This window comes from Labeo rohita, chromosome 22 (assembly GCF_022985175.1).
Source record: "Labeo rohita strain BAU-BD-2019 chromosome 22, IGBB_LRoh.1.0, whole genome shotgun sequence".
Taxonomy (NCBI): domain Eukaryota; kingdom Metazoa; phylum Chordata; class Actinopteri; order Cypriniformes; family Cyprinidae; genus Labeo; species Labeo rohita.
This window is the reverse complement of record NC_066890.1, coordinates 36,311,912-36,327,898: the sequence shown is the minus strand read 5'-3', so window position 1 is coordinate 36,327,898 and position 15,987 is coordinate 36,311,912. Positions and strand designations below refer to the sequence as shown.

The following is a 15,987-nucleotide window of genomic DNA, read 5'->3' as shown; positions in this document are numbered from 1 at the left end:
CCTGTGATGCAGACCAAAGTAACAATATGCGTTTTTTTGCTAAATATACCAGGACAATAAATAACTGTATTGCATCTTTTTGAAACAAACTGTTCACATTAAGATTCAATAAATACAAAGCTGGGGTCATATCAAAGTTTAGTTTAAAAAAGCTCTTTCATTACCCTATGTATTTTTTTCCAATATTTTCCAAAATTTTGTCACAGTACCAAAAACAATGAATGAATGTACCTTTATCTTTTTTTACACTTGAAATGCAGGCCTGTGGCATTGATAAACATCTTCTTAATACGCATCGGCGTAAGATATATCCTATTAAAAAATCATGGATCCCAAGAGAACTGCAATTCGGGTACATATTATCACATACAATAGCCCAGTCAAGTTTGCAATATCAAGCAGCAAAACGAGCTTTTTGTGCAGCTAAAAATAGCTGGAAGTGGATGAGACCGGAAGCCATACACAAAAAATTTCCAAATGGCTGCACCCACTCTTATGGGAAAAATAAGGTGGATACCTAGTGCAGAAAACAAGTTACAAAAGAGACGTGACACAGCATACCATACTGTAACTCCTCACAGAACCACCCGAGGGCGGCATTGTACTAATATACTTAGAGTAGTGCACTCTAAATGCTGCCTAATAACATGAGAAAGTGTTGCAATAAATGTTTGACGCAGGTGTTTTGTTGTCACATGACGTTGCCTGTTTAATCCAGTGAGTGACGTTTGTTATGAAATACAGATATTTTATGTTTTAATCTAATTTTGTGTAAAAATGTCTTTTGACAGCACAATCACATAACAAGTCACGAAGGAAATCGACTATTGTTTACATTTATTGGTCGCATCAATGGATAGTATGCATTGAGGTATGTTCTGCTACATACTTAACGTTTTGACATTTAGTCATTTCTGAATGTTTTATGGTCGTTTTTTATCATAGCAAATATGCTACTGTTATCTTTCTCAAACAGATTTAACCTTTGTTTAGTTTAATTGTATTGTCGTCTGTGTTTGGCTCATTTCCGTGCAATTAAGACGGTAGGTGTTGGATACAAAAGACCTCATCACTCAAAACTAATATGGTTTTAATAATACCTCATTCATAACTGTCATAGCAGTTTTGTGACTTAAAATTGTCTTTGCATATAAATATATCTAAATATGCACTTTTTATTTACAAATGATGCCAAAGCTAATACATTAAGATCGTAATTGAATAATATCAGTGTTTATTTGAATGCTTTGAGTGTTTAAACTTCAATTCCCTGGTTTTCATGTAATTGATGCCAGATGGAGAATTTGTCAGGACAAAATATGGGGCAGCGGCTCCCTGCCAGTGGAGAGTGAATGTGTGTCCCGCATAAATTAGCCCACAAGCGTGTCTTGCCATTATAGCAGGTGTCAAGAAAGATGTTTGCGTGGGACGAGATCAGAAAAGCAATGTTTAGGGCTCAGAATAACCGGTTTGGTCCAGGACGGTGTTCACAGTCTTTGTTTTTTTCCAGCGTTGAAGTGCTGTCCGTTTGGATTTGATGGGTAATTGTATTGTAACGGCGGCTGTGGGCCTGGAGGAAGAGGAGAGGATGAGGGTGTGATGACAGACCAGCTGTCCGTGCACATCCTGTCGGTCCGAGCGAATGGGAGGACGTGTCTCTACATGCCCAGACATGTTCACCTGATACTCGCTGTGGGCGACGTAATTCACTTATCACTGTTAATGATGATAGAGACAATTAAATTATTACAACTGAAATTTCACCACATAATTACAATTTTTATTTACAGTTATGAGATAGATACTAGATAGATGGATAGATAGATACTGTAGATCAGGGATGCCCAACCCTGTTCCTGGAGATCGACCTTCCTGCAGAGTTTTGTTGCAGCCCTAAGCAAAAATACCTGTCGGTAATTATCAAGTGCTCCTTCAGATCCTAATTAGCTGGTTCAGGTGTATTTGGTCAGGGTTGGAGCTGAACTCTGCAGGAAGGTCGATCTCCAGGACCAGGGTTGAGCACCCCTGCTCTAGTATAGATAGAAAAAAGATAAAACATATAGATGGATAGAAAGAGATAGATAGATAGATAGATAGATAGATAGACATGTAAATGAATAGATGGATAGAAAGAGATAGACTAACAGAGACAGACAGACAGAGAGATGGATAGGTAGACAAAAAGATTAGATAGATAAATGGATAGAGAGATGGACAGAAAAAAGAATGATAGATGATAGAAAAAAGATAAATGGATAGACGGATGGATAGATAGAAAAAGAGATAGACAGACATAAAAAAAGAAAAAATATAGAGGGATAGATAGAAAAAACATTAGACATAAGCAGGCAGATAAATGGATAGATAGAAAAAATAAAGAGACTGAAAGATAGATAAATGGATGATAGACAGAAAAAAGAAATATGTGACTGAAAGAAAGACAGACAGATAGTCAGAAAAAATAAAGATAGATAAATGGATAGACAGATGGATAGATAGAAAAGAAAGATAGGCTGATAGATAGACATATAGAAAAAATATAGATGGATAGAAAAAAGAAAGACTAAAAGATAGACATGGATAGACAGATGGATAGATAGAGAGAAAAAAGAAAGATAGACTGAAAGATAGATAGACAGACATAGATAATTTGGCCAACCACATGGATAGACAGATGGATAGATAGAAAAAGAAAGATAGGCTGATAGACAGACAGACATAAAAAAAGAAAAAATATATAGATGGATAGATAGACAGAAAAAAGAAAGACTGAAAAATAAATAGACAGATGGATGGATAGATAGACAGACTGATAGATAGAAAAAAGATAGATAGATAGATAGATAGATAGATAGATAGATAGATAGATAGATAGATAGATATAGTGAATATGTCATTGTAATCAGTGCAGTGCTTTAGACTGGTCAGATAATTACTTGTAGCTTGACCCTCTGTGACCCTGTTGACCTTTGACCCTGCTCCCACAGAGGTCACATGTCAACTGTCCACCTTACTGTGGGACACCAGAGGCATCTCGCTCACAGCTGTCTGCTAACGTGCATTTCAGCACACAGATGATCTACACATTCAGTTTAGGAATAAACCATTACGTTTTTATTTCAATTAAAGAATTCTATCTATCTATCTGTCTGTCTATCTATCTATCTATCTATCTATCTGTCTATCTATCTATCTATCTGTCTGTCTATCTATCTATCTATCTATCTATCTGTCTATCTATCTATCTATCTATCTATCTGTCTATCTATCTATCTATCTATCTATCTATCTATCTATCTATCTATCTATCTATCTATCTATCTATCTGTCTATCTATCTATCTATCTATCTATCTATCTCTATCTATCTGTCTATCTATCTATCTATCTGCCTGTCTATCTGTCTGTCTGTCTATATCTATCTATATTAAATAAACCAATTTTACGGAAATAAAATGAAAATGGCTCACATAATACTATGCAGGTATTTTCCACAACCTAACGTAAATATTGATCTGTAAAACCTTTAATGTCCTTTCTGCAGTTAAGTGCGACCTCCCCAACCCCCCTAAAAAAATCAATGCGAGTAAATAAATAATAAATTAACACTACGTTTTTCTGCTGGTTGCCTTCAGGAGCCCTGAATTAAGACCTCTGACCTACAGAAGCATCCGTAAGGCCACATGCACACATCCCAATCTCTCTTTAAAAGAAGAAAAGAGGAACTACAGCACAAAGAATCAGCAGGTTTTGAAAAGGGACAGAAATGTTGGAGAGGAAGTCAAAGAAATAGAGAAATGACGAGAGCCTTGGACGGACAAAAGCAATTAGGATGATGGTGGGGGCAGTCATAGTGCTTCAACATTGAGAGATGGAGAAACATATCAATAGGGTGGAGGCCTTGAGTGAGATGAAAGACCCCCAGAGTGAAGGAGAGGCCCCCTGAACAACAGGACCCTCGGCACTGGAGTGTGTGTGCGCGCGGGGGGTGTTTCTGTATCCCGTATTGGCTGTAAACCTCTTATGATTACCCCCTTCCCCCCAAAATTGTATAGCTGGGATGGCTTCCATCATGTCGCTATGGCAACATGGAGTGGCCCGATGAGGCGATTGAAACAGCATTTGAGAGTCACAGAGGACAGACTGATACATCTGAGATAGATAGATAGACATGTAGACAGACATATGGATAAATGGATAGACAGACATGTAGATAGATGATGGATGGACCGATAGATAGATAGATAGATAGACAGATAGATAGATAGATAGATAGATAGATAGATTAATTGATAGATGGATAGATGGGCAGACAGATAGAGAGATAGATGGATAGACAGACATGTAGATAGATGATAGATAGATGGATGGATGGACAGACAGACGGTTAGACAGATAGATACGCATGTAGACAGATAGATGGGTAGATAGATGGATAGATGGGCAGACAGATAGATAGATAGATGGATAGACAGACATGTAGATAGATGATAGACAGATGGACAGACAGATGGTTAGACAGATAGATACGCATGTAGACAGACAGACAGACAGACATGTGGATGGATGATAGATAGATAGATAAATGGATAGATGGATAGACAGACATGTAGATGGATAGATAGATAGATAGGCAGACCGATAGATTGGATAGACAGACATGTAGATAGACAGACATGTAGATAGATGATAGATAGATAGATAGATAGATAGATAGATAGATGGTTAGACAGATAAAAATAGACAGACATGTAGATACATGATAGACGGGTAGATGGATGGACAGACGGACAGATAGACAGATAGATAGATGGTTAGACAGATAGATAGACAATTAGACAGACAGACATATGGATGATAGATAGATAGATAGATAGATCGATAGATAGATTGACATATAGATAAATAGATAGATGGATAGACAGACATGTAGATAGACAGATAGATAGATGGGCAGACCGACAGATAGACAGACAGATGGATAGACAGACATGTAGATAGATGATAGATAGAGGGATGGATGGACAGATGGACAAATAGACAGATAGATAGATAGACAGACATGTAGATAGATGATAGATAGACAGGTAGATGGATGGACAGACGGACAGATAGATAGATAGACAGATAGTAAGACATATAGATAGCTAGACTGACATATAGAAAGATGGACAGACAGACAGACATAGATAGATAGATGACAGATAGATAGATAGATAGATAGATAGATAGACAGATCATCTTAATCTATAATGCAGCATATATAAATAATTATACATTTTAATTTTTTTATGAAATAAAATTTCATTGTATTGTGCAGAATTAACTATCAGAATGATGGTGTTGCAATACATTCTACCATTGCCTTGGCTTTTTGCAATGCTGCTTTAAAATTTGGCTGAAGCTAGAGTACCTGCTGTTTTCAAATGCCTTCATGCTAGCCTTGTTTGCTTCCCTGCTATGAATTCTGGGTAAAGTTATTGCCCGGGTCTTGCTCTCACTCAGGTCCTCTATTGGGGTTAAACACACTAGCTAGAGTCATCTTAAACACTTTCTCAATGTGCAACAGCAGGTCACCGATCAGCTGCAGGGTTTGCAATTTATCTACTGTGGTTACTCTATCTCCTGTATCTCTCTATCTTTCTTTCTCATGACTCATGACAGTTTTTCAATAGGTTTTATAAATTAAATGATAGATAGATAGATTGGAGATAGTTCCAGCATCATCTTCTCTCAGGTTTTGATAGATGCAATCCCCCAGGTGCTGGTGTTTATTGGTCTGAGTGATGGCACACACTTCATTGCCTTGGTATTTTTCCGTCGTGTCTGTACAGCAATCCAGCAGAGGAAAAAAAAAAAAAGAGGAAACGAGACTGTTTCCTGAGGCAACAGATGGGTAAGGATGGTAGGAACCTTTTTTTTCCCAGTCACGATGCATCTGAAAGTCCATATGTCAAAAGCACATACTGTATGAATGTCCTGAAGTATTAAACAACAATACAAATTCCTAAAGTTTTTACTACTTTCCTAACAGCTTTTGGCTCAATTAACTACCTATCTGAGGCGATTCATCTCCAGAAGAGATTTCATCTGAGATCACTAGTTGCCTGGAAAACAGCTCGCACAGATGCGTCTGCAGGCGACTGGCAGCCGGCCTGGACGGACAGGATTTTCCTGCTATGCTAATGCCCATAGCTGCAGGCTAACAGTTCTAGTGTAACGACGTTAACACGCCAAAGCCATATGGAAAAACAAAGGCAGGATTTTTACAGGGAATACCAAGCGCAGTATGCATCAGTACGGAGGCTGTGATTCAGATGACGGATTTTAATGAGAATTCCTGATAGAGCACAAACACATTTTGGCATGTTGTTTTGTCATACAAGGTACAAGTGGAGCATGTTTGGGAAAAGATTGCTAGTTTTTCTTCATTTACCAAATTATGTGTTTTCCATTTACTTTCTGGATTCCGTTTTAATGGTTTTATTACATTTTGATAATCAAAACCATGTCTAATTCATTATTTTTTTTCCCTCAGAAATACTGTTTTAGTGTTTTTTTTTCCTGGTAAATAAATTCTAGTGAATAATTTTCCTGATAAACATTTCTTTAAAAATAAAGTTTTAGTAATTTTATCATTGGTAACGTTAGTAGTACTATCACTGCACTGAGTAATATATTTTAGTCACAGTGCAAACGAACTTTTATATGATGGGTTGTTGTGAAGACATGTAAGTTTCTGTTTGTGTATGATATGAAGATAGTTTTCCTCAAAAGAAACGGTAAATGCTCATTAAGTGACTCTCAGAGCAGATCTAGAGATTGTTTATGTGTTTCTGTATTCGTATATTAAGGCGGCAGAGGCTAGAAAAAACTGCGACTGTAACGTTTCCTTCATTTTGTGTGTAGTAAACAAAATCGGCGTCTTCGCCATTCATTCACAAAAATACGCAAAACATGCAGGATTCATATTTAAATAGTATTTTGCAGCTTAATATTGACAGACACTAGTCCACATCGCGTTTTGATTTAAGTGTACTGACCTGCTTTTGATTTCTTAATCCAAAAATTGGCAAATTCCCTGACATTTAGCCTTATACAGTAAATTCCATTTTTTAATGACTGGATTCCACGATTCCGTCCGCGTTTGTCGCATCGCGAAAATCATATTATGTTTATCGTCTACTATATTGTAGTCATATTTGGACGCAGAGGTGAATTTCTACAAGAAAACAGTTTGAAACAAATATTTTTATGTTTTTTATCAGCTGTTTGGGCTCTCATTCTGACAGCACCCATATGTCACGATTTAGTCAGTTACCCCAATGCGGGCCATATTGGCGATACTCGGATGTAAACAACAGCATGGATTGCATGGTTAATGTACAACTGAATACGTTGTTCTGCTAATTTATGCTGTCTAAACCATGGCAAAAAACGTGTGCAAGCTGCTAAATCATATAGAGAAGGACTTAGTAAGCAGTAAGGGCGCAATATTTTGACAAACTTAAGTTAATAGGTGGTAAAGATACATACAAGTGGTATTAATTAAGATATTAGCCTAATATTTTGCCTACCTGACTGGAAATGATAAGAACAAACATGAATGTTGTCAAGATTCTTGCCCTGGAAATCCTGGTTCAGTTTGGCCACACACATTTTGGCCTTTTGTTCCTCAGACAGTTTTTTGCACTTTTGTCCTTGATTTTTTTAATACTTTTGGGTGTCTGTACTACTCCAAATGTTTTTCCCAATTAGTACAGCCCAAAACATGACAATAATTGACCATTTTCAGCAGCAATAATCAGCAAAATATGCAAGTTTCGTTCAGTTCTGTGGCATTGTTTACGCTCAGTGCCGCCTGTATTGCCAATTGATGACGCATTGTGAAAACACTCTATTCACTGAAGAGGATCTGTTTGTGAGCAAGTGACGTATTGCTAAATTTATCCAAATCTGTTCCCATGAAGAAACAAACTCATTTACATCTCGGATGCCCTGAGGGTGAGTACTTTTCCAGCATTTTTTCTTATTTTATTGAACTTTTCCTGTAAGGTCAAGTTGATGCAAGTTCTTTAGAGTACTTTTTTGTATAAAAAGTTTACCTATATAATTAAAACAGCAGTGTTTTTGTGCCTCACAGTTTGCCGTGGTAATATTTTCACCCAAATGGTCTGTAAATGGGGCAGAGTTATTAAAAGTACTCCTTATACGAGTTTAAAAGCGCCGAGCAACAGGGCTTATTTGCATAAAAGCATCGTTTTTGTGTGGCTCATCTCTCTTGAGGCTGGTTTTGTGTGCATGCTGTTCATAAGGTGTCTCTCAGAACTATTAACCACGGAAAAAAAAAAAACATTAAGAGTTCTATTATTTATCACGAGCGTAACTCGCCCACACAGCGGCTCCCTTGCATGTACACAGGATTCATAACTGCAAATTCGATAAATGATTATACGCTTGCTAATTGGCTTATAATGAAATATTTGGTGTGAGAGACTGAGTGCTACTTAGGGAGAAATTAATGGCTGACATGTTGTCCATATCTATTTTTGCTAAAAGTAAAAGTAGCTTAAAACTGGATTCTTAAACTTTACTCATCCGGGAGAAGATTTTATAATTCAAGGCATTCTGTTGCAAGGTTTGTACTGAGAGTTTTTTGCTTGCAACAACATTTTTTTGTGGGTGGGTCCCATATAGAAGGTCCTTAGGGGGTCCCAGCCCCAGCATTTGGCCCTGGACCAGGCCTCGGGACAGCTTTCCCGGTTGTCCCCCGCTGTTGACGTCCCAGATTGGGCGTTACGAGAGCCAAACGACCAAATGTTTGGAGATAATCCAAGAATTGTAGTGTTGGCTTATATTTTTGGATTGAAACGTGGATTGTTCGGCCCTAGCTTTGGAACGAACACTAAACTATAAAAATTATTAGTGAATTTTTATGGAAACTGTGTTGCTATTTCTAATATTTCACTTGGTTTAGAAACAGTATGTGGCACAGACCAAAATCAAGCGTCCATTAGGCCTGGCGATCGTCTGAATTGGGTCAGAACCCAGCATGAACGGCTAAATTCCCCGTTTGAGTCCAGCTCAGACGTTTTAACTCATAATCACGTTCGTTTGGCCACTGGGCCTGCGGGAGCAACCTCCGTTAAGATCCTGTGAGATGAAATACAGAGAAATGGCATGCGGAAGTGCTAATCGGATGAACGGATTGGTGCTTGTTGGATTTCCGGCTTTGTGGAGTTAGCTGCTGCACTAACAGGCAAAGGTAAATGCTAACGTTAGTCTTATTCTAGTATGATTTGCAGGCCCGCTGTCAATTTTTTAATAGTTTTTAGCATTTTCATCTTCTGTAGAAAAAATAGAAAGAGGAAAAGAGTGTCTAGGAGAAGAAAAGGTTTAGATTAGACTAGCTAGTTTGAGCTAAACAAGCTATTGTTGCCAAATTGTATTGCCAAAATGAAAAGTGATTGATTGGTTTTGAAGATTTCCTCTTCAACCAGATTTGAGTTGTGCTTGTAAGAACAATACATAAAAAGAATTGTTCTGCACATGTTCCATGAATGAGGCCTATTGCGTCTACCATGTTTTCTCACAAAGATGCACCCAACTAAAGGCGCAAATAAAATCATGCATTTCCCAGTCATAATTATTACTTTTCTGGCATTCGTGTGCATTTAATTGGTAAATTCAGTCTTTTTGAACACACCATTTTTCTTTGTTCAACATGAATGTTTGAAGACACTTCCACATTTACTGTTGTTTTATTTAATTTTTAGCTCTGCGTCCACAACATGATGAATAAATTTTGCAGATTTGCTTTGTTTTCATCCAATTTATGAAGGTGCTATACCCTGAATCGCTAAATATTCTACCATACTTGTATAATATACTTTGTACATGCAGCTTGGCTAGTTTTATTGTAAATTAACAAATTTACCATCTACTACAGATGCTGCATTCATTGCATCTACCATGTTTTCTTGGAAACGCACCCAAACTTGGAAACTAAGGGCTTAAATAAAATCCCCAGTTTTCCACTTATATTTAAGACTTTTTGGTGGAGTTTTTGTGCATTTAATTCGTAAATACAATCTTTTTGAACGCACCATTTTTCTTCGTTCAACATGAATGTTTGAAGATGCTGTCACACTTACTGTTATTTGCAGAAATTTGGCATGCGAAATCCAGTTATTTCAATAGGAATCCACATGGCATTGAATTTTTTCAATACCAATGCGAGCGCTAAATATTTCCTCAGATTTAGCAATGGGTTCAGCATTTCCAGTCTTGACCAACAGAAAGCTGCTTCATACATTGTTATTTGAGTTGAGCTTGTTTTGACTAGAAAATAGCTTTTGCACATAAAACAGACATTCGCGTAAAATTCACAAGCGCTTCGTAAACATCAGATTTGACAGTTAAACGTGTTATGTTAATGAATTCCAATCATTCGTAAATAGAGTGCACTGCACGCTCATTCACAATTAGCATAATCCCCCCATATGAATTACAGCTATGTAAGTTGCCAGTCCAGGAATGCCGTGTAATCTTCAGGACTCCTTTAGGCAAGTTTCATGATTGCTATGATCCACGACAGTAACATATGACTAGTATCTCGTTTTGAAGAATAGTACTAAATATAAAAATTAAATGACCAGCAATATTAACTTCTCCATTGTTGTTCAGTCGTAGTACAGGTAGGATGGTTGGTCGGTGTAGTATTTGTCCTGCCCCTACTCCATCGATTGGACGGTTGGGTAAAAAGTGACAGTGATGAGCACTGCGTTTAACATTTTTATATATATATATATATATATATGTCAGAATGGCTTTACCAATGCTTTACACACAAATTCATTCTGCTCGTGTTTTATGAGTAAGGCCCATTGCGTCTACCATGTTTTCTCATAAACACTCCCAAATTTGAAACTTCGGTTTCCCACTCATAATTACGGCTTTTTTGTGGTGTTCATATGCAATCAACTCGTAATTACACTCTTTTTGAACGCACCATTTTTCTTTGTTCAACATGAATGTTTGAAGGTGCTGTCACATTTAGTGTTGTGCGAGTTTTGGTGGGCGAAATCCAGTTATTTCAACAGGAATCCATATGACTGCAAATTTCGCATGAAGGCGAAAGATTTCCTTGTATAAATTTTGATTGGTCACATGAATTTGCCATGTTGAGCAACAGAAAGCTATTGGTTTGACTGTCTTTCATAGATCGCTACATTTTGACAATAGACGGTAGAGTTTTTTGTGACTGACTGTCAAATAGACTGTCAAAAAGTCAAAACTTTTTCTAAGATATTCTTAGCAGCTTATGACACCTCTGTGAAGAATAAAAATCAATGTATTTTTTGTATTAAAACAACACATGATTCTAATCAAATTTTCTAATCAAAAGTCTTTTTCTTTTTCAGAAATGCGGCCACACCTCTCGTACAGGGCTCAGGGACAACGCGTAAAGAGAAGCTGTTTGAGTAAACTGTTTGGCTTGTGAAGACGGCTACAGGAAATGTCAGTGAAATCATTAAATGAGAAACTTCCATCATAAAGAGCGGTTCAAAGGGATTCCTGCTGCAGTGCCTTTATTAAAACGGGCCCCGACAGCATGCAGCGTCAGCATCTGTATCGCAGCATGGAGTCTATAGAGAGAATTACAGAGAGTGTGACGCCGTTCCAAAACCTGGCGGGCCGCATTGCTGTTTACAGCCAGCTAAGACAGCAACTCAAATAATAGAAGAGTTTGATGTTAGCATGTTGCTAAGCTAACTCTACGATACTCTAATCAGCATAAAAACACACAAAGATTGGGTAAAATAGTTGTATTATCACTCATTTTCACCATAAAGTTTGCCATCTTAAAATGCTGCCTACTTAGTGAGTTCTCTAGGGTTTGGAACACAGTTTCTTGTCTCACTGAGGTTTGTGTGTTGACAGAATTGTGTGTGAGAAACGTCGAATAACCCAAAACCGTGACCCCGTTGACCCTTTCCAATTGTGAGCCATAACTTAATTATACTAACGCGCACACACACTTACACGCTTGCCTAAAACCAGAGGATGCTCTAAAAACCCTCAAAGGATCAAAGGCTGCATGCCAATGCGATCTCCCGGCGTGTGAACCGCAACTGAGCCCCTTAAACACACGCAGACCGCCACCGTCGTCAGCGGGGACTGGCACGCTGTTGCTCCGGAGGGAACGGCCCCCCTCTGCAGCTCACAGAAAGAGGCCAAAACAAAAGACTGGTATAAACAAAGACTGATAGATGGAAAGAGAAGTAGTGAACAAGAATAGAGCGTTAAGAAGCATTGTGACACCCCCTATCAGATTTGCATGAAGGATAGATGGAGAAATGGTCAAGTACCATAGATATCACAAAACAAGTCACTAAATGTGAATGAAAAAACATTTAATTGTATTAATTATTCATTAAACCAAAAACCATTTTATATATACAAATGTAGTTTCTGGACCTTGATGGTGGTAGTTACGTTGCTGTCTACGCAGGGTCAGAAAGCTCTCGGATTTCATCTAAAATATCTTAATTTGTGTTCCGAAGATGAATGAAGGTCTTAAAGGTTAGGAACGAGTAATTAATGACAGAATTTTTATTTTTGGGTGAACTGTCCCTTTGATACTGTCAGAACTACTTTTCTCTTATTGAGTGTAGAAAGCAGTACATTTTTTGCTGGATTTATTAAATCACGTTACTTGTGTCAGGGTGGAAGTGGGTCGAGCACTTTTCCGTCTCTGTTATCTGGGTGTGTGGTATCGCAAATCTGCATTGCAGCTGTCGACTCGCTCTCTCACGGTCTGCAGTTTTATGGCATTTACCACAGACGTTTCCCTCCACATAGTTTGCGTCCTTATTCTGGAGTACCTCAAGGTTCAATGCTGGGCTCCCAGATTTGCGGGCCAACAATCGTTTTTGCAACGGCAGTTTGATGCAGTCGACTTTCTACAGTGAGATCTGAATGGGCCGGTAATGAGATTTGGCTCTTATTGTTGTGACACTGACAAACGACACATCCTCGACTCTACATCAAAGACCTCAGGGGAAGATTTACCACAAAAGACTTTCCCCTCTGTCACTACTGTCCACACCCAGGGAATTATGGGACTCTTGTCACACAAGCATAACTCAAATGCACCATATGAAGTCTCCAATCAGTTTGTCATACATTTTGTGGATCAAAAGCATTAAATGCCACATATGTAGATGATCATGGGGAACTTGCACAAACCAGTCACCAACAGAGATACAAATTGAGCACTGCAGTGACTTTTGAAACAAATCCTGATGGTTTGATTTGTCTTTTTCTTCCCTGTTTATTCACTGCAGTTAAATAAAAAGTGTAAAAATTATGACATATTAAAATAGTTTTCTCTTATCATAGTTATCATCAGCTATTTGATCAAGTTGTTTGAGTATGATTTGTTCAGTTGGTTGTGTGAATCAGTTGTTCAGTCTGATTAGTGAACAGTTTCTTCAGTCTGGTTTGAGGCCAAATTGTTCAGTCAAATAAGTAATTGAATTGTTCAGTCTGATTTGTAAACAGCTAACCCCAGTTGATGAAAGATTCGATCAGTCTGATTTGTCACCAAAGTGTTTTGTTAATGATTCATTCTGCCTGATTTGTGAACAGATAATTAGGTTAAGAATGATTTGTTCTATCTGATATGTGAATAACTTATTCATTTTGATGGTTCATTCGAATTACTGAATGATTCATTCAGTCTGATTTCTGAACCGGTCATTCAGTCTGATTTGTGAATGCTTCGTTCAGTCTGATTTGGGAATAGGTCATAGAGTCCAATTTGCAAATGATTTGTTCAATCTGATTTGTGAATGATTCATTCAGTCTGATTTGTGAATGGTTCATTCAGTCTGATTTGTGAATGATTCATTCAGTCTGATTTGTGAACAGATCATACAGTCAGATTTGTGAATGATTCATTCAGTCTGATTTGTGAACAGATCATACAGTCTGATTTGTGAACAGATCATACAGTCAGATTTGTGAATGATTCATTCAGTCTGATTTGTGAACAGATCCTGCAGTCCAATTTGTGAATGATTTGTTCAGTCTGATTTGTGAATAATTAATTCAGTCTGATTTGTGAATAATTCATTCAGTCTGATTTGTGGCTGATTCATTCAGTCTGATTTGTGAACAATTCATACTGTTCAATTTGTGACTGATTCATTCAGTCTGATTTGTGAATAATTCATTCAGTCTGATTTGTGACTGATTCATTGAGTCTGATTTGTGAATGATTCATTCAGTCTGATTTGTGAACAGATCATACAGTCAGATTTGTGAATGATTCATTCAGTCTGATTTGTGAACAGATCATACAGTCAGATTTGTGAATGATTCATTCAGTCTGATTTGTGAACAGATCATACAGTCAGATTTGTGAATGATTCATTCAGTCTGATTTGTGAACAGATCCTGCAGTCCAATTTGTGAATGATTTGTTCAGTCTGATTTGTGAATAATTCATTCAGTCTGATTTGTGACTGATTCATTCAGTCTGATTTGTGAACAATTCATACTGTTCAATTTGTGACTGATTCATTCAGTCTGATTTGTGAATAATTCATTCAGTCTGATTTGTGACTGATTCATTCAGTCTGATTTGTGAATGATTCATTCAGTCTGATTTGTGAACAGATCATACAGTCAGATTTGTGAATGATTCATTCAGTCTGATTTGTGAACAGATCATACAGTCTGATTTGTGAATGATTCATTCAGTCTGATTTGTGAACAGATCCTGCAGTCCAATTTGTGAATGATTTGTTCAGTCTGATTTGTGAATAATTAATTCAGTCTGATTTGTGAATAATTCATTCAGTCTGATTTGTGACTGATTCATTCAGTCTGATTTGTGAACAATTCATACTGTTCAATTTGTGACTGATTCATTCAGTCTGATTTGTGACTGATTCATACAGTCTGATTTGTGAACAGATCATACAGTCAGATTTGTGAATGATTCATTCAGTCTGATTTGTGAACAGATCCTGCAGTCCAATTTGTGAATGATTTGTTCAGTCTGATTTGTGAATAATTAATTCAGTCTGATTTGTGAATAATTCATTCAGTCTGATTTGTGACTGATTCATTCAGTCTGATTTGTGAACAATTCATACTGTTCAATTTGTGACTGATTCATTCAGTCTGATTTGTGAATAATTCATTCAGTCTGATTTGTGACTGATTCATTCAGTCTGATTTGTGAACAGTTCATACAGTCCAATTTGTGCATGATTCATTCAGTCTGATTTGTGAACAGATCATACAGTCCAATTTGTGAATGATTAATTCAGTCCAATTTGTGCATGATTCATTCAGTCTGATTTGTGAACAGATCATACAGTCAGATTTGTGAATGCTTCATTCAGTCTGATTTGTGAACAAATCCTGCAGTCCAATTTGTGAATGATTTGTTCAGTCTGATTTGTGAATGATTTGTTCAGTCTGATTTGTGAATGTTTCCTTCTGTCCGATTTGTGAATGTTTCCTTCAGTCTGATTTGTGAACAGATCATTCACTCCGATTTGTCAATGATTAATTCAGTCTGATTTGTGAACAGGTCATACAGTCTGATATGTAAACGATTTGTTCAGTCTGATTTATCAATGATTTGCTCAGTCTGAAATGTGAACAGATCATTCAGTCCAATTTGTAAATGATTCATTCAGTTTGATTTGTGAACAGATCAACAGTCTGATTTGCTGAACCAATTCTTCAATCTGATTTTTTCAGTAATGAATGATTTGTGCAGTCCAATTTGTAAATAAATTGTTCTGTACACTTTATGAACGAATCTCCACCCAGATTGTGAACTATCTGTGAATTACTTCTAAATGCACTTTCTTTCTTTTTTTTTCTTTTTTTCTTTTTTTCTTTTTTTTTTTTTTTTTTTGAGTTGCTCATATGTCAAGCTGACAGCGTTCACTTATTTACATTG

The 15,987-nt window shown here is 37.2% G+C and overlaps 1 long non-coding RNA gene across 2 annotated transcripts; it reads left to right on the top strand.

Moving 5' to 3' along the window:
* The first annotated feature begins 754 nt into the window (after window positions 1-754).
* LOC127153334 (uncharacterized) lies at window positions 755-5,844 on the top strand. 2 transcript variants are annotated; one of them, XR_007825256.1, is made up of 4 exons: window positions 755-871; window positions 1,511-1,692; window positions 3,635-3,672; window positions 5,761-5,841. It is a non-coding gene; the product is annotated as an uncharacterized LOC127153334 (long non-coding RNA). The 2 variants fall into 2 exon arrangements; XR_007825257.1 differs by lacking the exon at window positions 3,635-3,672 and having other exon boundaries at window positions 1,511-1,701; window positions 5,761-5,844.
* Window positions 5,845-15,987: the final 10,143 nt, after the last annotated feature.